This window comes from Macaca thibetana, chromosome 14 (assembly GCF_024542745.1).
Source record: "Macaca thibetana thibetana isolate TM-01 chromosome 14, ASM2454274v1, whole genome shotgun sequence".
NCBI lineage: Eukaryota > Metazoa > Chordata > Mammalia > Primates > Cercopithecidae > Macaca > Macaca thibetana.
In genome coordinates this window covers 7,407,085-7,427,144 of record NC_065591.1, presented here as the reverse complement: position 1 = coordinate 7,427,144, position 20,060 = coordinate 7,407,085, and the positions used below count along the sequence as shown (strand labels likewise).

The window sequence follows — 20,060 nt, the reverse complement described above, 5'->3', positions numbered from 1 at the left end:
GGAGAGGAGAATGTTAGAACCGCAGCAGCAGTAGTAAAGCCGCTTGGCCTGTGGCACCAAAGGCAGAAAACAAAGTGACATTCAGGCCCCAGGGACACACAATAGGCCCTTATGCTCTTTTCTGGTTCGGGCCCAGAGCTGCTAAGCTGAGCTAGAGGGCCCAATGGGTGGCCCCTGGGCAGGGTTGACTCTAGGATGCATGGGGCCCCAGACAAATACATTTTGGGGACCCATCTATATAAAAACTTGAGTCACTCAAAATTAGTGCATCGGCACCATTCTGGCAGCCCAATCTCACGATTCCCACTAAAGAAATACTTCAGGCTGGGCACAGTGGCTCACACTTGTAATCCCAGCACTTTGGGAGGCCAAGGTGGGTGGAACACGAGGTCAGGAGTTTGAGACCAGCCTGACCAACATCTCTACTAAAAAAAAATACAAAAATTAGCCGGGCGGGCCTGTAATCCCAGATACTCGGGAGGCTGAGGCAGGAGAATCTCTTGAATCCGGGAGGCGGAGGTTGCAGTGAGCCGAGGTCGCGCCGCTGCACTTCAGCCTGGGCAACAAGAGAGACTCCATCGGGAAGTGAAGGGAAGGGAGGGGAGGGGAGGGGAGGGGAGGGGCTGCAGCCATCTCCTGGAACTGGGCCCCAGGACAACTCCACAGAACAGGTGTTGTCCCTGTGCAAGGTAGAGGGATGGAGAGTACCCCAAAGGATCCCAGGGTGGGTTTGCAACACCCGGTCAGAATGGTACTGGGGGGCCCAGCAGGCCCCAGGCACTGGAGGAGGACCTGGAAAATTTGGAGGAAGGTACCCCTCAGGTGTAGAGTCTGAACAGGGGCCACATGTGCCCAGGCCTAAGGCTGGTACTGACCTGAGGACACACAGCCACAAAGATGGGTTTGAAGGATTAAGAACATTGCCCTCAAAAAAGAAATCTAGGAACTGAAAGCCAAGGTACGTCTCATTTCCGCCTCTCTGGGGTTATCAAGCTACCTGGGCAATCCAGACACTTCGGTCAGTCAGCAGGTCTTTCTCTTTCTCCCTACTGGATAAAACAGGGTGGTCTGTTTTGATTTTTACACCATATTCCTGCCCAATCTCTCTCTGTAAGGTCAACAGGTAAGAAGCCAGGAAAAAAGAAAGCTTTGCAGCTGGGTGTGGTGGCTCACGTCTGTAATCCCAGCACTTTTGGGAGGCCGAGGTGGGCAGATCACCTGAGGTCAGGAGTTCATGACCAGTCTGGCCAATATGGTGAAACCCCGTCTCTACTAAAAATACAAAAATTACCTGGGCGTGGTGGTGGGTACCTGTAATGCCAGCTACTAGGGATGCTGAGGCAGGAGAATCGCTTGAACCTGGGAGGCGGAGTTTGCAGTGAGCCGAGATGGCGCCATTGCACTCCAGCCCAGGCAACAAGGGTGAAACTCTGTCTCAAAAAAAAAAAAAGACAGACAGACTTTGCTGGGATCCCTTTGAGGGAAAGACTGAGTCTGGCCCATAGTAAATGCTCAAAAAATATGAGTAAAGAACACAGATAATCTACAAAATGATAATTCACTGCCAGGCAAGGAGGCATTTAATTCAACTCCAAACAGGCCCTGTCCCCTCGAGGCATTTCTGCCATCGCCTCCAATTACACTACCAGGGACTGTTTAGTAGTAGTGCCAGGCAGGTTGTGGTGGCTCACACCTGTAATCCTGGCACTCAGGGAGGCCAAAGTGGGAGGATGGCTTGAGTCCAGGAGTTCAAGACCAGCCTGGGCAACACAGCGAGACGCCACGTCTAGAAAAAATAAAAAATTAGCCGGGTGTGGTGGTGCGTGCCTATGATCCCAGCTACTCCAGGGGCTGAGGTGGGAAAGTCACTTGAGCCTGGGGGAGTTCGAAGCTGCAGTGAGCTATGATGGTGCCACTGCACTCCAGCCTGGGTGACAGAGCAAGACCCTGTCTCAAAAAAAAAAAAAAACCCTAGTGTCAGCAGGGTCCTAGGGTGCGCCAATGGGGAGGGCTCACAAGGTAAACAGACAGCTCCAGCAACCAGGCTCCAGCCAGGGAGGCAGGGAGGGTGCTGCTGCCATAAGCTCCTCCCGCCCTCCACTCCATTTCAGAGAGAGAGCATGGTGGATCTCTGAAACCTGCCTAAGGTTCCCCATGTTCTGCCAAGCTCCATAGCCAGGCGCTGCCTGCTGCAGGCGGCAGATAACCACAGTAGGAGGCCGGCTTCCCCTGATGGGCCAGCAGGGTTAGGGCGCTCACATTACCCACTGCCTGTGCAGCAGTGATCACAGCTGCAATCAAACAGGGAATGGCCTTCTGCCAGTGCCCCCTGATGACAGGAGATGGCTGGGGCCTTCTCCCTGCTGTGTCTCCAGCATGGAGCATGCAGCCTAGAACACAGTCCTGCTCGGTAAACAGTTATAGAGCAAAGGCAAGTCTCCCTAAACCACACGGCAGCCCCCGGAGCTGAGGGCCAGCTGCGGACCACTCCGTGCCTGTGATCCTGCACGTAGCAAGGGCTCCAGCGGTGATTCTGCTCCCTCCATGGAGGGCTGTACCAGGGCCCTGCCCTCAGGGGGAGCTACCAGGGGAGGGACGACAGGCCTCAGAGGTGGCATGCCAGGTTCAGAGACTTCCTCGATTTATCCTAAAGTCTCACGCTAACATAACAGAGAAGGCAGTCAGGCAAAAAATCCTGGCCCTGACAAGCACACACTGTTGGGGGAAGCCTGGTCCCAATCCTCTGAGGCCCCAGATTTGGTTCTGTCTCCCTTCTTTCTTCGTCCTTTACAGGCAACAGCCACTGCCTCTTTCAGCACTTTGAGATCAGTACTAACTACCCCTCCCATAGTCTCAGTCTTTCCTACAACGCTCTTTACAGCCTCTGCTCCCTCTGCTTTGGTCCTTCCTCCTCCTTACCCTCCAAAACAAACACACCAACTGCGTTTCTTTCAGCCACTGCTTCTGCTGGAACTCACCTATTGCCCGAGGGGCTCAGAGGAACAAATGCCCTCTGTGCAGGGCCACGTGTCTTCCCCAGCTCTCACTCACCACACTTGGCCCAGCCCCTGTGGTCTTCCCCTTAGCATAGGTCAGGTCAGGCCCACAGCTGTAGACAGCACGCCTGTCCTGCTCGTTGCCAAGCAGTTTTACTATTATTATTATTTTGTAGAGATGAGTTCTTACTGTGTTGCCAGGCGGGTCTTCACCTCCTGGGTACAGGTAATCCTCCAACTTTGGCCCCCCACAGTGCTGGGATTACAGGCATGAACCACCATGCCTGACCTGCCAAGCAGTTTTGTATGTGCAGTTCGTACTCTGAACAGGGTTAAGGAGGACCTCACCGTCTAAGCAGAGCACTGGGCTTACAGGCAGCAAGTTACTCACTTCAATTTCTGGGGGCCCTGAGTTCTTAGGAGCTGCCAGTCCTGAGACCACGGCTTAGTCACCTTAGTCTCCCCAAAGGCTAACAGAGCAGTGATCCACGAAGGTACTGGGTAAATATAGGGAACCAATAAACCTGGAAGGGAGAAAAGCATGACACTGCAGAAAGTACACAAAATTTGGGAGCAGAAAGGCCAGGCGCGGTGGCTCACGCCTGTAATCCCAGCACTTCGGGAGGACGAAGCAGGTGGATCACGAGGTCAGGAGATCGAGACCATCTTGGCTAACACAGTGAAATCCCGTCTCTACTAAAAATACAAAAAATTAGCCGGGCGTGGTGGTGGGTACCTGTAGTCCCAGCTACTCGGGAGGCTGAGGCAGGAGAATGGTGTGAACCCGGGAGGTGGAGCTTGCAGTGAGCTGAGATCGTGCCACTGCACTCCAGCCTGGGCGGCAGAGCAAGACTCTGTCTCAAAAAAAAAAAAAGATTTGGGAGCAGAAAACCTAGATTCCAGCCCTAGTTCATCATGACCCTGAGCAAATCATCTACAAACCAAGAGCCCTCACCCCACGCAGAAATGTTTTTGTTTTGCTCTTTTGAGACAGAGTCTTGCTCTCTCACCCAGGCTGGAGTGAGTGGTACAATCTCAGCTCACTGCAAGCTCTGCCTCACAGGTTCAAGGGATTCTCCTGCCTCAGCCTCCTGAATAGCTGGGATTACAGGGGTGTGCCATCACACCTGGCTAATTTTTGTATTTTTAGTAGAGATGGGGTTTCATCGTGTTGGCGAGGCTGGTCTAGAACTCTTGGCCTCCCAAAGTGATCCATCTGCCTTGGCCTCCCAAAGTGCTGGGGGCCCAAAGTGTGAGCCACTGCACCTGGTCCCCACTTAGAAATGTATATTAAAGCACTCTACTTATCAGAAGGGTCTATGCAAATTGGCGTAGGTTTCCAGAGATCACCCTTCACCTTTTCCTACCTAGGATGGAGTTCAAGAGCATAAAGAATTGACAAGCTAAGAGGTCTGAAATTCAAGAACTAAGCTCCAAGGAAAACTAAAACCAAGCCAGGAGGACTGATGCTATTCTGTAGGCTGCGTTTGTTGCTTTGGATGCTGTCCTCAAGCTTGTTTTGTGTATGTGTGTTGCCTTAGCTAGATTTAAGCTTTAGAATGGGCCGGGCGCGGTGGCTCACGCCTGTAATCCTAGCACTTTGGGAGGCCGAGGCAGGCAGACCACGAGGTCAGGAGATCGAGACCATCCTGGCTAACATAGTGAAACCCTGTCTCTACTAAAATTACAAAAAATTAGCCAGGTGTGGTGGCGGGTGCCTGTAGTCCCAGCTACTCAGGAGGCTGAGGCAGGAGAATGACGTGAACCTGGGAGGCAGAGTTTGCAGCGAGCCAAGATCGTGCCACTGCACTCTAGCCTGGGCAACAGAGCAAGACTCCGTCTCAAAAAAAAAAAAAAAAAGCTTCAGAATATCTAACACCTACATGATGCCTGTCCACTGCTCTGGTGGACATGACAGTTACTGACAAGAGGAAAGGGTCTGGAAAACCCTTGGCATTTTGTATAATAACGGAGAAATTTATTTGATCTGAACTTGGGTTACCTGAGGGTAAGAGGCACCTGAGCCCAGCCTCAGCCTTCTAGGATTATGGCACTCATACCCCAGGGTGAGCTGCAGGGAAAGACGTTGGTGGGCAGCCTAGAGCCTGAGATGGTCCATGAGGACCTCCTGCTGCACGAAGGGGACAAACTGGAAGCTGGTTAGCTTTCCCCTAAGTTAGCACACACCCGATAGAGCACCCACCATCAACTGCAAAATCTTTAGTCAAATGCCCAAGTCCCTTCCCCCACAGCAGCCTGTGAGCCCTCTAGGTGGTGATAGAAACAGCAAATAAAACCCTTTTTCCTCTTCTTAAAGAATTTTGCATTAAAGAAAAATTCATGCAAGGCAATTAAAATTCCTCTTTCCATTCCCAAGTCCTATAGAAGGGAGGTTCACAAACTATAATGTTTTGAGTCCACTAGAACCAACTCTGCAATTAACATTCTACTTCTAGGCTGGGCGTGCTGGCTCATGCCAATAACACCAGCACTTTGGGAGGCCGAGGTAGGAGGACTGCTTGAGCCCAGGAGTAAGACCAGCCTGGGCAACAGAGTGAGATCTTATGTCAAAAAACATACATAAAATCTACATTTTTTCGTTTTTTTGAAACAGTCTTGCTCTGTTGCCCAGGCTGGAGTGCAGTGGTGCGATCTCAGCTCGCTGCAGCCTCCACCTCCTGGGTTCAAGAGATTCTTGTGCCTCAGCCTCCTGAGCAGCTAGGATCACATAAATGAACGACCAAGCCGAGCTAATTTTTTGTATTTTTGTAGAGACGGGGTTTCACCACGTTGGCCAGGATGGTCTCGAACTCCTGACCTCAAGTCATCCGCCCACCTCAGCCTCCTAAAGTGCTAGGATTGCAGATGTGCGCCACCATGCCCAGCCCAACAAAATCTACTTCTGCCATTCTCTTTTTAGGGGTGTGGGTATAGAGATAAGTAGGGAGATAAGAGGCAGAAGAATAAATAAAAGGCTTCCTCACCCCCAAGCCACGCTGAACACGTGTGACCTCCAAATAGCCTTCTCACTCTGGCCTGAAAGCAGAGCCCCGGGCCGGGCGCGGTGGCTCAAGCCTGTAATCCCAGCACTTTGGGAGGCCGAGACGGGCGGATCACGAGGTCAGGAGATCGAGACCATCCTGGCTAACCCGGTGAAACCCCATCTCTACCAAAAAATACAAAAAAAAACTAGCCGGGCGAGGTGGCGGGCGCCTGTAGTCCCAGCTACTCGGGAGGCTGAGGCAGGAGAATGGTGTAAACCCGGGAGGCGGAGCTTGCAGTGAGCTGAGATCCGGCCACTGCACTACAGCCTGGGCGACAAAGCGAGACTCCGTCTCAAAAAAAAAAAAAAAAAAAAAAAAAAAAGAAAGCAGAGCCCCAGCCCAGTGAAGAAGGCCCAGGAGGAGGGGCAGCAGCATTCAGAACTTCTCCCTGGAAGATTTCATCTACCCAGCAGTTCCTCTACTAGCGCAGCTCAGAGAGGAATTAAAGCAAGTCCTGTTAAGTTTCCAGCACCCATATTAACAAGAGCATTTCTGGAGAGTCCCTGAAGACTCACACAATCCTGGGACTATGGGCCCAGGTGGACTATCTCAAGCTGTCTGGGTTAGGCTGAAAAGGTGAAATGCATGGAAAAAAATTTATATTTTCAAATTCTCTCTTCAGGCCAGGTGCAGTGGCTCATGCCTGTAATCCCAGCACTTTGGGAGGCCAAGGCGGGTGGATCACTTGAGGCCAGGAGTTCCAGACCAGCCTGGCCAACATGATGAAACCCTGTCTCTACTAAAAATACAAAAATTAGCCAGGCGTGGTGGCACATGCCTGTAATCCCAGCTACTCGGGAGGCCGAGGCATGAGAATCACTTGAACCCGGGAGGCAGAAGTTGCAATGAGCCGAGATCGAGCCACTGTACTCCAGCCTGAGCAACAGAGTGAGACTGTCTCAAAAAAAAAAAAAAAAAAAAAAATCCCTTCGCTCACACCCTTAAAGAATATTTTTGCAGAGCCCTGGGTGGGGCCTGTGTCTCTGAGAGCTCTAGGACCTTGACAAGCTGGGAAGAAATGAGAAGCCATTGGCTGGCGAGGAGGGGCAGGGGGACAGGGTGGTGACAACAGTCAAATGGGCTCCAGCCAGAGGCAGTGAATACACCAGAGTTGAAGATCTGTGCTAGGAACAGCAAACAGATAACAAGTGAGGGGAGAGGGATCTAACTCACTGAGAAAAGAATGAGGCCTGGTAGTAAGGGGCTTGGTTCAGGCATCCTCTTTGCATGAAGTCAGAACTGAAACTTAGGCCTTAGTGTTACAGCTGTTTTTGAATTTGTCTAGCAGGCTTTCAGGTCTTTGCCAGAAAGCCCCATTGAAAACAAAAAAAACCAAAAACCTAAGCCATAATTCTTGGAGAAGAGGCACAGAGATGCTGTATCACTCAAGAGGAATGCCTGGGTTTAGAAAACGGGCATCAGGTCAAAGGCACATCAGTGACCCAAACTTCTGCAAATGGCTTGCTAATAGCAGTTACAGCCTTGAAATGTAGGTTACCATGGTGCCTCGCACTAAACGGTTGTTGAATGAATAAATGAATGAATGGACTCAGAATGAGGCTGGCTCATTCTGGTAATCAAACACAGAGAGAAGGCTGTGTAAGTAATGAGGGAGGACCCAGAGTATACCACGCCTCTTGCTGGGGCACAGAGGAGGGGAGGAGGGGAAAGACGAGAGAGATGGTGTTCTCAGACTCCACAGGCCAACACGATGAATCCAGCTGGCTCAGAAGACACCCTGCAGAAAGGTGCCAGGCTACTCGTCGGCAGGGAACTTCTGATGAGTGTTCACCCAGCACCCCTGTCACCCTCCTATGGGCAACAGAAATCTCTCTCTTCTTTTTCCTGCCACAAGCCCCTGCCTAACAGCTGAAACTGTTAGGAAAGCCTTAAACTTAAATTCAGCTTTGGAAAGAAGCCCCAGATCTCAAATGATAATAAAGTAGGGACAAGTGGAGGGGGACAGGAAAATGGACATGGACCTAACACTGAAGAAAGTGGGAGCCCCGGGAAGGCCTGTACCCTGGGGACCTGTTTGGAGCATCAGAAAGGACAGAAAGCCAACCTAGAAGCAACAGCTTCCCAGCAACCCTAAGAATCGCAAGGTCATTTCTTTGTCTTCGCCACACCCTCCTCCAAGCAGCCTCCCTGCCTTGGCTCCTTCCTTCTGTGGGGTATCAGAACTCCAACCTCCACAGGGAACAGAGCTGGGCCTGGATGCAAATGTAACATGTTCAGGACATAGAAATACGGGCATGAGGCCAGGCGCGGTGGCTCATGCCTATAATCCCAACACTTTGGGAGGCCGAGGCAGCTGGATCACCTGAGGTCAGGAGTTTGAGACCAGCCTGACCAACAAGGTGAAACCCCATCTCTATTAAAAATACAAAAATCAGCCAGGCGCGGTGACAGGTGCCTGTAGTCTCAGCTACTCAAGAGGCTGAGACAGGAGAATTACTTGAACCCAGGAGGCAGAGTTTGCAGTGAGCCGAGACTCCAGCCTGGGTGGCGGAGCGAGACTCCGTCTCAAAAAAAAAAAAAAAAAAAGAAAAGAAATACAGGCGTGAGACAAGGGCAATGTGGCTGAGGACGAAATGCCTTACTTGGCCCTTGGCTCAGCGGCCACCTGACTGCATCCATTTGTGCGCCGAATCCCTCGGTGTTGTGAGGAAGACAAACCACTTTCACTAGGGCAACGCAGGCCATGGAAACAACCCCACTAAAAACCCAGCTGCGTGCTAAAAACACTTCTCCTTGACATTCCTTCAAACCCTTGGGCAGGATTATCTTTCTCTTCACGATAGCCTTAAAGACGCAGTATTTCAGGGAGGAAATACAAGGAAAAAGAGAACAGAGGCCAAGGATAATTTTGTAAAACAGATGAAAACCAAGATGTCTAAGCAAAGAACCCTGCTTCCTCCCAGACCCCAGGCGTCGCGTCAGATGCTGCTGGGGTAGGAAAAATAAAAGGAAGCCAAAGACTCTGCAAAGGACACAAGCACAGAAATGACAAAGCAAAAACCCAGAGCCATTCAGGGAAATAAAAGCACAAACACGCGGCCGTCTGGGGCTGGTGGCTTTGTTCTGGTGCAGGGGAAGGCAGAGGCATGGGTGGTGGGGTGGCAGGTAGGAGCCTGGATCTGAGCTCGGCCACTCCTGAGCTAGATGACCCTGGACAAGCAGCTCACCCCTTGGAGCCTCAGTGTCTTCAAGGTAACACCTTTACCTCCAGAGCTGTTGTAGTAAGTAGAGATAATACATGAAGAGGCCCCAGGAGAGCAGAACAAACTTAGTTGCCGTGATTATTCTACCGTTGTATTCTTTTATATAAATTTAGTTCTAGATGAGGAAAAACCAAACAGCAGATCCAAAGCCACCCAAGAATCCTAATCTCGTTTTCCCCATACTTTGAAACTGTCCCTGAGAATCCGACTGTCAAGGCTCTACAAAGAGAAAGCTGCCCACCTCTCATATCACTCACGAGGGGTTCTCTCCCTCACCCCATCTTCCTCGTGACAATTCCCCCGTGCTTGTGAATGAGGTCAGGGGTCCCTTTGTCTCCGTACAGCCCAACCAGCACCTACAATCCCAGAATAGATTTACTGAAGAAGTAAAGGGGTTTCGGAGAGTCTTAAATCAGAAAGGAGAGTATGGGGCTGGAAATCTAAACAGAATAATGACAAGAAGGATGAGGAGACAGCTACAGATGTACTTTCATTCAATAAATAACTGCACCATTCTAAGATTAAAACAGTCTTTCAGTCATCAGCATTGGCTGGGAAAAGCAATGAGCCTAGGCCGGGCGCGGTGGCTCAGACCTGTAATCCCAGCACTTTGGGAGGCCGGGGTGGGTGAATCACTTGAGGTCAGGAGTTTGAGACCAGCCTGGCCAACATGGCGAAATCCCATCTCTACTAAAAATACAAAATTAGCTGGACGTGGTGGTGCACGCCTGTAATCCCAGCTACTCGGAAGGCTGAAGCAGGAGAATTGCTTGAACCCAGGAGGTGGAGGTTGCTTGTAGTGAGCTGAGATTGAAAGACCAAGACTCTGTCTTGAAAAAAAAAAAAAAAAAAGCAATGAGCCTAGCTAGCACTTCCAGAGGTGCATCCACAACTCCATGGGTAAGTACCTGGTCTTCCTCCACTCTTTCATTTCTATCTCTGGCCCAGATCCCTATGTGGCTACCAGCAACACAGACACAAGTTGTTTACCATCCACAAAGAAGCCCAGAGCCATAGACAGCTGGAGAAGACAAGGCTTCTGCATCACTGGCAAGGCTCATTAGTTTCACTTCATTTCCTAGGCTTTAACCCTGACTCTGATGAACCGTCTTGTCCAAGCTTGCTGTTAGCTAAAACAAGGGTTTCAGACAGGGAAGCAAAGGTATGAGATCATCCTTGTTCCTAGAAAAATGACTTCAAAGAAAAAAGCAAGGCATAGTCAATAACAGTAGCTTCATCAACAGAGAACGGCCCACCACTGCTACCACATCCCATCTTGAGGCGTGCTGAGCAATGACGGCGCAGCAGGGAAAGGTGAACAGACAGTAATGTGGGGTAAGAGGTCAGGCTAGGCACAGCTCCACCGCACGAAAACGGGGAAAGGGAAAAGAGACCCATCAGTTCATTCCTTCCTTACAAAACAGCTATGGAATACACAGAATTTGCGTTTGTTTTTGTTGTTTTGTTTTTGAGACAGAGTTTCGCTCTGTCGCCCAGGCTGGAGCGCAGTAGTGGTGCGATCTTGGCTCACTGCAACCTCCGCCTCCCAGATGCAAGTGATTCTCCCACTTCAGTCACCCGAGTAGCTGGGATTACACGTGTGCAGGTGCACTACCACACTCAACTAATTTTTGTATTTTTAGTAGAGATGGGGTTTCACCATGTTGGCCAGGCTGGTCTCAAACTCCTGACCTCAGGTGATCTGCCCACCTTGGCCTCCCAAAGTGCTGGGATTACAGATGTGAGCTACCACGCCCAGCCAATACATAGGGTTTAAAAGGTCACAGAAAAGCACACAGCTTCAAAATGTCAGAAGACCTCAAGGCAAAAAAAAAAAAAAGAAAAAGAAAAAAAGTGGCCAAACACAGTGGCTCACACCTATAATCCCAGCACTTTGGGAGGCTAGGGCCAGGGGATCACTTGAGGCCAAGAGTTCGAGACAAGCCTGGCCAACATGGCAAAATCATGTCTCTACTAAAATACAAAAATTAGCCAGGTGTGATGGCACACACCTGTAATCCCAGCTTCTTGGGAGGCTGAGACACAAGAATCGCTTGAACCCGGGAGGCAGAGGCTGCAGTGAGCTGAGATTGCACCACTGTGCTCCAGCCTGGGTGACAAAGCAAGACTCTGTCTCAAAAAAAAAAAAAAAAAAAGAAAAGAAAAGAAAAAAAAAGAAAGTAAAGAAAGGAAAAGTTGAGCCAGGCATGGTGGCTCACAACTGTAATCCCAATGCTTTGTGTGGCTAAGATAGCAGGATCACTTGAAGCCAGGAGATCAAGACCAGCCTGGGTAGCATAGCAAGACTCCATCTCTACCAAAAATAAAAAATTAGCTGGGCATGATAGCGCACACCTCAATTTAAAAAAAAGGAAAAAAGTTAGAAATCAAGGATGCTGACTTAGCAGAACAAATGGCACACTATTCTTCCTTCTTTTTTTTTTGGCACCATCTCAGCTCATTGTAATCTCCTCTTTCCAGATTCAAGTGATATTCCTACCTCAGCCTCCTGAGTAGCTGAGACTACTGGTGCACACCACAATGCCTGGCTAATTTTTCATAGAGACAAAAAATTAGCATGTGTCAGGGTTTCACCATGTTGCCCAGGCTGGACTTGAACTCCTCAGCTCAAGCAATCCACCCGTCTTGGTCTCCCAAAGTGATAGGATTACAGGCCTTGTGAGCCACTGCGCCTGGCCTATTATTCTTTCTTATTTGCAAACAAGATAGACATGATCTTTGGACAAAAGGACAATGGAGGAGGGGAGGGGAGTTAAAAAAAAAAAAAAAAAGAAGGCGGCAATGGCATCATACATTGTAGGCTACTGTCTAGCAGAAGGTATCTAAGAAGTTTTTTGGAAGAAAATGAGTCAAACAAACTCAAGATGCAGAGAAGATAATGATGATATGGCAAAAAGATAAGAAGCATGTTTCTTTGCAGATGTGGAACTGCTTGGAGGACTGTGATAAAGGCCACTGTCCAGGCAAGGCCATTATCTGAATCTCTTATAATTAGCAGATATTACTTTTGTGATTAGAAAAGGCAGGCAAGCAAACTATTTCTATCTGAAATACACCACTTACAAATGTAAAATGTACAGCTCTCATTGAAAGGCTAATAGTTTAAGGAATATTGTCTTTTGAAATAATCTGGAACAGAAAGTAATTATCTACACTAATGAAACAGGAATAGCAAGCATAGATAATTCAATAAATATTTATAGAGTACTTCTTAAGTGCCTAGCATCACGTAGGAAGTAGAATTTTTAAAAAAGCATATCAGACTTTGAAAGTAAGGCTTACCATTATCAATGATCACAAAATCCTGGAAATAACCCAAGTACTCAACAGTAGGCAAATGGTTAAACAAATCATGGCAAGTCAACACAACCGGGGACTAGGGACATGACCAACTAGAATTGTTTAATACATAGGCCTAATAATGCACATATTCTAGTTACCAGTACTATACAGTTCAGTGCTTTTTAGCATATTTATAATGTTGGTAACCATCACGACTATCCAATTCCAGAACCTTTTCAATCACTCCAAAAACAAACCTGGTACCAATAGCTGTCATTCCCCATTCCCACCCACCCCCAGCCCCTGGCAACCAGTAATCTGCTTTCCATCTCTATGGCCTATTCTGGATATTTCCTAGAAATGTCATATAATATGTGACTTTGTGTCTGGCTTCTTTCACTTAGCACAGTGTTTTCCTGGTTCATCCATGTTGTAGCACGTGTCAGAACTTCACTCCTTTTGATGGCTGAACAACATTCCACTGGATGGGTAGGCCATATTTTGTGTTGCCATTCATTGGTTGATGAACATCTGGTTTGTTTCCACCTTTTGGTTCTTTTTTTGTGTTTTGAGACAGAGTTTTGCTCTCAAAACCCAGGCTAGAGTGCAATGGCGCGATCTCGGCTTACCGCAACCTCTGCCTCCCGGGTTCAAGCGATTCTCCCACCTTCAGCCTCCTGAGTAGCTGGGATTACAGGCATGCACCACCATGACTGGCTAAATTTTTCTGTATTTGAATAATGCTGCTGTGAATGCTCATACATACATTACGTTTTAAATATGTAATTTTTAACTATCCAGGCTGGCCTCCCCTAGTCATGCTTTAATTAGTCAAGGACTTGAACTCAGCAGTGTGACTCTAAAGCTCGACTCCCAACCACACCAGTGTACTCCCGTACTCCTCTGGTTTTCATTCTCTGATAGGAAACACACACAGCAGCCTAGGAATGCGCTGGATGGCAGTAGAAATTTAAAAGTCACTGTTAAAAATCAGCCAGGCAAGCCGAGGGCAGTGGCTCATGCCTGTAATCCCAGCACTTTGGGAGGCTGAGGTGGGTGGATTGCCTGAGGTCAGGAGTTCGAGACCAGCCTGGCCAACACAGTGACACCCCATCTCTACTAAAAATACAAAAAAATTGCCGGGTGCGGTGGCTCACGCCTGTAATCCCACCACTTTGGGAGGCCGAGGCGGGCGGATCACGAGATAGGAGATCGAGACCAGCCTCACCAACATGGTGAAACCGTCTCTACTAAAAATACAAAAAAATTAGCTGGGCGTGGCGGCAGGCGCCTGTAATCCCAGCTACTCAGAAGGCTGAGCCAGAAGAATGGCGTGAACCTGGGAGGCGGAGCTTGCAGTGAGCTGAGACAGTGCCACTGCACTGCAGCCTGGGCGACAGAGCGAGACTCCATCTCAAAAACAAAAAAACCCAAAAAATTAGCTGGGCTTGGTGGCAGGTGCCTGTAATCTCAGCTACTAGGGAGGCTGAGGTAGGAGAATCACTTGAACCCGGGAGGCAGTGGTTGCAGTGAGCTGAGATCGAACCATTGCACTCCAGCCTGGGCAACAAGAGCGAAACTCCATCTCAAAAAAAAAAAAAAAAAAAAAAAAAAAAGATAGAAACTGGGATACTAACTTTGGGTTCTGCTTTCCCCACTTGAAAGGACTGGATGGTGTCAAGCCTACTCAAGGGGAGAGGGTAGTAAGGAAGCCTGGAGACTAGATCATGGGAAACAGGAAAGGTTTGTAGAATTGGGACTAAGAGAAATAAGAAAATAATATAAAGGAGAAATTTACACGAAGAGACAGAGAGGGAAATAAGTTTTAAGATGAACAATACCAGCAAACATAACAATATACATCTGCTCGTTGATTTTGGCCACAGACATGAAGTCACAAAGGGACGTGTGGATTTCAGATGCCTATGTTGTGCTACCGCTTGGCTCCAAGGTCTACCACCTTCAGAAGCCCACCTGTGGCAGGCCGGGTGTAGTGTCTCACTCCTGTAATCCAGCACTTTGGGAGTCCGAGGTGGGTGGATCACAAGGTCAGGAGATTGAGACCATCCTGGCTAACATGGTGAAACCCCATCTCTACTAAAAATACAAAAGAAATTAGCTGGGCATGGTGGGGAGCCTGTAGTCCCAGCTACTGAGGAGGCTGAGGCAGGAGAATGGCGTGAACCTGGGAGGCAGAGCTTGCAGCAAGCCAAGATCAAGCCACTGCACTCCAGCCTGGGCAACAGAGCAAGACTCCATTTCAAAAAAAAAAAAAAAAGCCCACCTGTGGCAGACGTGGCTACCCTGCCAAACACATGAGAAAGTATGACTGACATGCCAAGGCTAAAAGACCACCCAGGCTGGTCAAATGAGGCACCTAGAAATTGTCCACTGCAGATTCAGGCAGGGGCCTGCAAACCCAGGAGGGCAGAAGCTACAGTTCATCTTAAGGACTTCAGTGATTAGTCACATCATAAATGTTCTAGTTTAAATTTTTAATTGTAAAAAGAATGTCTAAAATGGCCCTGAGAACAGACGGGTTCGGTGAATGTGATAAGGAGAGCAGGGCAGGCTGATAGTGGACCAGGGACAGAATCACTAAAGAGCCAGGAAGGCCTCTCCCTGGCAAAGGTGGGGAACCTGGAGAGCAGAGTAAACACGGGAAGAGAGACCTTGTGTGGACAGGGCGAGGAGAGGAGGGCGGCTGACCGAACACTGCACAAGGCACAGCTTCACAGCACAGACAGAACATGCTAGAAAGGGGGTGGCTACAATCGCTGCACTCAGAAGGCAACTTGGAAAACTGAGACAATGAAATCTACAAAATTCATGTGGAAAAGTGGAAGGGGAGAAGGGAGCACTAGAAAAGAGAGAACGTGAAGAAAGAACAGGCATTCTGAAGGAAAGTTTCTTTTTCATGTGTGAATACAATTAGGAATAAGCTAGATATCTATTAAAAAATGCTGATCTGGGAAATAAAACCTGTGCATTTACGAACACATCAATAGGTGATGGTCCCCTCGTCTTCTCCTCTGCAGAAATGTGCGAAATGGAAGGCCGACTCCTCCTGGAAGTGAAGTTCATTTACAGCTTGGTGTCCAAGGGGCAGCAATAAACCTCCCTGAGACTCAGGGGCTGAATATTGTGACACGGGGCCAGTCCTTTAAAATGTGGAAGGCAGGCAAGCATTGAATGAGATCACACACATGAAAGTACCTTGGAAATGGTAAGGCACTACAAAAAGATGGTAATCTCTCCGTAGATTAAATAAAGCAGGTACCCCTTTCTGTATTCAGACAATAGGACAACATAAAATGGCTTGAAAAAAATTTTTCAAAAAACAAGAATCAGGCCAGCCTGAAATCAGCACCTACCAAGATGAACTTGGCAGCAGAATGACCATGGGGTGTTCAGTCTATCTAGTAGTGCAAAAAAAGAAAGCATTAATTACAGAGTCTCAAAAATCTCAAAGTGCAATGGAGTGATCTCGGCTCACCGCAACCTCCGCCTCCCGGATTCAAGCGATTCTCTGTTCTCAGCCTACCGAGTAGCTGGGATTACAAGCATGTGCAACCTTGCCTGGCTAATTTTGTATTTTTAGTAGAGACAGGGTTTCTCCATGTTGGTCAGGCTGGTCTTGAACTCCCGACCTCAGGTGATCCACACACATCGGACTCCCAAAGTGCTGGGATTACAGGCATGAGCCACTGCGCCCAGCTGTGAGCATTAATCATTATGGGCAATTTCAGAAATCAAAAGGATAAAATAGCAAAATATTTGGGAAGGAAACACTACATGAAAGTGAGAATCTGCAACCAGGGACAAGGAGGGTCAGGGTCTAAAATAGGGTCATATCGTTTTTAAAAAGGGCCTGTGTACGATTCCTGCTCTCTAAGCAACCCTATCTGTACTACTTATTGAATGCTAGAATGGACTGAGCCACCATCTAAGACTTACCTGGTACCGATGGGTCAACCACAGATCTTTAAACCAGAAGAGGCTGACCCCAGAGATTCTATCTCCCATTATAAATCCATAAAGTAGCCTTCTGGGACAAATCAGTGTCACGTGAGTTTGAAACATGAGTCAGATTTCCAGGCCCAAACACAGTACTAAAATTTTGGGGGAGTGGCCGAACCCACTTCCGTCTCATCACTGTGGTGCTGACAGCCTTACTTCTCAAATGTGAAAGCCAGCAAGCCCTGAGAATGCAAGCCATAACCCTAGGGATGCAAAGGCTCATCTTGAAAGTGCTACTTTATTTTTTATTTTTATTTTTTTTTTTGAGACAGAGTCTCACTCTGTCCCCCAGGCTGGAGTGCAGTGGCACAATCTCAGCTCACTGCAACCTCTCCCTCTCAGGTTCAAGCGATTCTTTTGCCTCAGTCTCCCAAGTAGCTGGGACTACCATGCCCGGCTAATTTTTGTATTTTTAGTAGACACATGGTTTCACCATGTTGACCAGGGTGGTCTTGAGCTCCTGATCTCAAGTGATTCACCCACCTCGGCCTCCCAAAGTGCTGGGATTACAGGTGTGAGCCATGGTGCCCGGCTTTCTTTTTATTTTTTACATATTTTTTTGAAATAGAGACGGGAGTCTCACTATGTTGCCCAGGCTGGTCTCAAACTCCTGGGCTCAAGTGATCTTTCCACCTTGGCCTCCCAAAGTGCTAGGAATACAGGCATGAGCCACCACACCTGGCCAAATTAAATTTTGTCTTAAAAGCACAGGCAAGAAAATAAGGAACACTCAGGCTAAAACCCTAAGAAGGAGAAACTAGGGAGGCAAATTAACACTGAAGCTTTTATCTAGAGGGCATTTGCAGAACTAGGCAAACCTGAGCTTCAGTTTTCAAAGCCTCAGAAGGTCACAGAAGCACCGCCCAGAGCCCAGCCATGGTGGGAAATCTAAAGAGATCTTACCCCTAGTGAAGTTGGGACTTCCAAAGGATACTCCCTTAACCTAACAGTGAACCACAAAAAACTTCATCTACCCTTCCCTGTCCCCAAGAACTACCTGCAAGAAAAATCAACTGTCTAAATCCTTGGCACTGAGCAGGTAGAAAAACAAAAAACTCCCCCCAAGAAGCTTCAATCACAAAACAGCCCTCACACAAACTTGCAGTCCAAAGTTGTACTACCCGGGTAATTAGAAAATACTGTCTATACTGCTGTATATACTGTTAGTAGGAGAAGGGCAAATTAGTTTTCAAAACCTCAAAACTTCGGTTTCGGATAATCTAGAAGAGTTAGACATGCCAGCAACTCCACTCCTAGTTTACACCCCAGAGAAATTCTTGCTCATGTGTTCCAGGAGCCATGTGTAAGAATGTTCCCGCCAGGTACGATGGCTCACGCCTGTAATCCCAGCACTTTGGGAGGCTGAAGCGGGTGGATCCCCTGAGTTCAGGAGTTCAAGACCAGCCTGGCTAACACGGCGAAACCCTGTCTCTATTAAAGATACAAAAATTAGCTGGGCGTAGTGGTACACGCCTGTAATCCCAGCTACTTGGGAGGTTGAGACAGGAAAATCATTTGAACCCGGGAGGCAGAGGTTGTTGCAGTGAGCTGAGATCACACCACTGCACTTCAGCCTGGGCGACAGAGGAAGACTCTGTCTTAAAAAAAAAAGAAAAAAGTTCCCAGCACGGTTATTCCTGAGAGAGAAAAAAAAACAAAAAGCAGACCAAGGGCTTCTTGGCAACAGGGCAACAGAAAGGATCAACCCGCTGTGGATATTCATTCAATGGAAAGCTCTATGGCAGTGAACATGAACAGAGCCATGTGCATCCACATGGATGAATCGCAAATGTAATGCTGAGCACGTCACAGAAATCTACTGTTAGGATTCCAGGTCCAGGTGCTCAAAACCAGGCAAAATTCAACAATAAGTTATTCAGAGGTTGGCTATTGGTGGGAAAACTAACAAGAACAAAATAATAAATATCACAGAAGTCAGAATAGCTGGGGTGCCAGGTGTGGTGGCTCACACCTGTCATCCCAGCATTTTGGGAGACTGAGGCGGGCGGGTCACCTGAGGTCAGGGGTTCAAGACCAGCCTGGCCAAATGGCGAAACTTTGTCTCTACTAAAAATACAAAAATACAAAAATTAGCTGGGCATGCTGGCACACACCTATAGTCCCAGCTACTCAGGAAGCTGAGGCAAGAGAATCACTTGAACCCAGGAGGCAGAGGTTGCAGTGAGCCAAGATGGCACCACTGCGCTCCAGCCTGGACAGCAGAGTGGCGAGATTCCGTCTCAAGAGAAAAAAAAAAAAGGAATAGCTGAGGGAAGGAACTTCAACCAGGGAGGAACATAGGGGGCTTATATGGTCCTAACCTTAACCTGGGGATAGGAACACAGATGTTTTGTTTTAACATACCCTATGTTTCAAATATGCCTTCTGTAAGTGTGGGATTTTGCAATAAACAAATGGTAAAATGAAAAAAAAAAAAAAAAACCCATGCAATGGCACACAGAGTACTGCAGACTTCTTATCTGTGCTGACATGGGACGATTTCCAAGATACACTGATAAATGAAAAGGGCATGGAGCAGAAAGGGCACAGGAGAAAACAAACAATAGAAATGTTTCCATAGCTGGGCGCGGTGGCTCACGCCTGTAATCCCAGCACTTTGGGAGGCCAAGGCAGGTGGATCACAAGGTCAGGAGATCAAGATCATCCTGGCTAACACAGTGAAACCCCGTCTCTACTAAAAATACCCAAAAAATTAGCCAGGCGTGGTGGCAGGTGCCTGTAGTCCCAGCTACTCGGGAGGCTGAGGCAGAAGAATGGCATGAACCCGGAAGGCGAAGTTTGCAGTGAGCAGAGATCGTGCCACTGCACTCCAGCCTGGGCAACTGAGCGAGACTCCATCTCAAAAAAAAAAGAAAAAGAAAAAAAGAAATGTGTTTCTATTTCAAAGGGTATACCACCTCCAAAAGGATAGACAAGATAATTTAACCAGAAGTGGCCTCCTGGGAGGGGAACCAGTTTACTGGGGAGAGAGAAAAAATGAGACTTTTATACATTGCAATGTTTGTACCAGGTGCAAGTATTACGTAGCTGAACTGAATACCTTTTTTTTTTTTTTTTTAAAGTTAAACACTAACTTTTTGGATTACCGCTTGGTAACCTGCTAGAAGACTATTATGTTCAAAGGTAGCATCTCTGAGGAGTTACCTAGGTCATACCTGGGCCTCCTTTGCCCCATCAGTAACTGGTACATCAGAACTGTTTTCAGCATGGAAGGCACTCTACCGGCTCAAATGATTTCAATGGCAGGGTAGAACTCCAGCCCATCCAAGCCCAGGGTTCCGTAGAGACCCCTTGGTTGGACTCTGTCAGTGACTAAACCTTTGGGCTTACGCTGCTGGGCTGGCTGGGCTGGGACAAAAATCTCGCAGATGCAGCGGCTGAAATGTCCTTTTGAGGCCATAAATCCACTAGGAATGGCTGCATTTGCCCTTTAGCCCAGAAGTATCCTTAAT

The 20,060-nt window shown here is 48.2% G+C and overlaps 1 protein-coding gene and 1 non-coding gene across 5 annotated transcripts in view; one reads left to right on the top strand and one right to left on the bottom strand.

Annotated features, from left to right (window-relative positions):
* The window catches only part of PC (pyruvate carboxylase), a 109,134-nt gene that overhangs the window by 67,261 nt on the left and 21,813 nt on the right, over positions 1 to 20,060 (bottom strand). The window lies entirely within an intron of this gene.
* LOC126936677 (U7 small nuclear RNA) lies at positions 7,295 to 7,356 on the top strand. The gene has a single exon (XR_007719502.1). It is a non-coding gene; the product is annotated as a U7 small nuclear RNA (small nuclear RNA).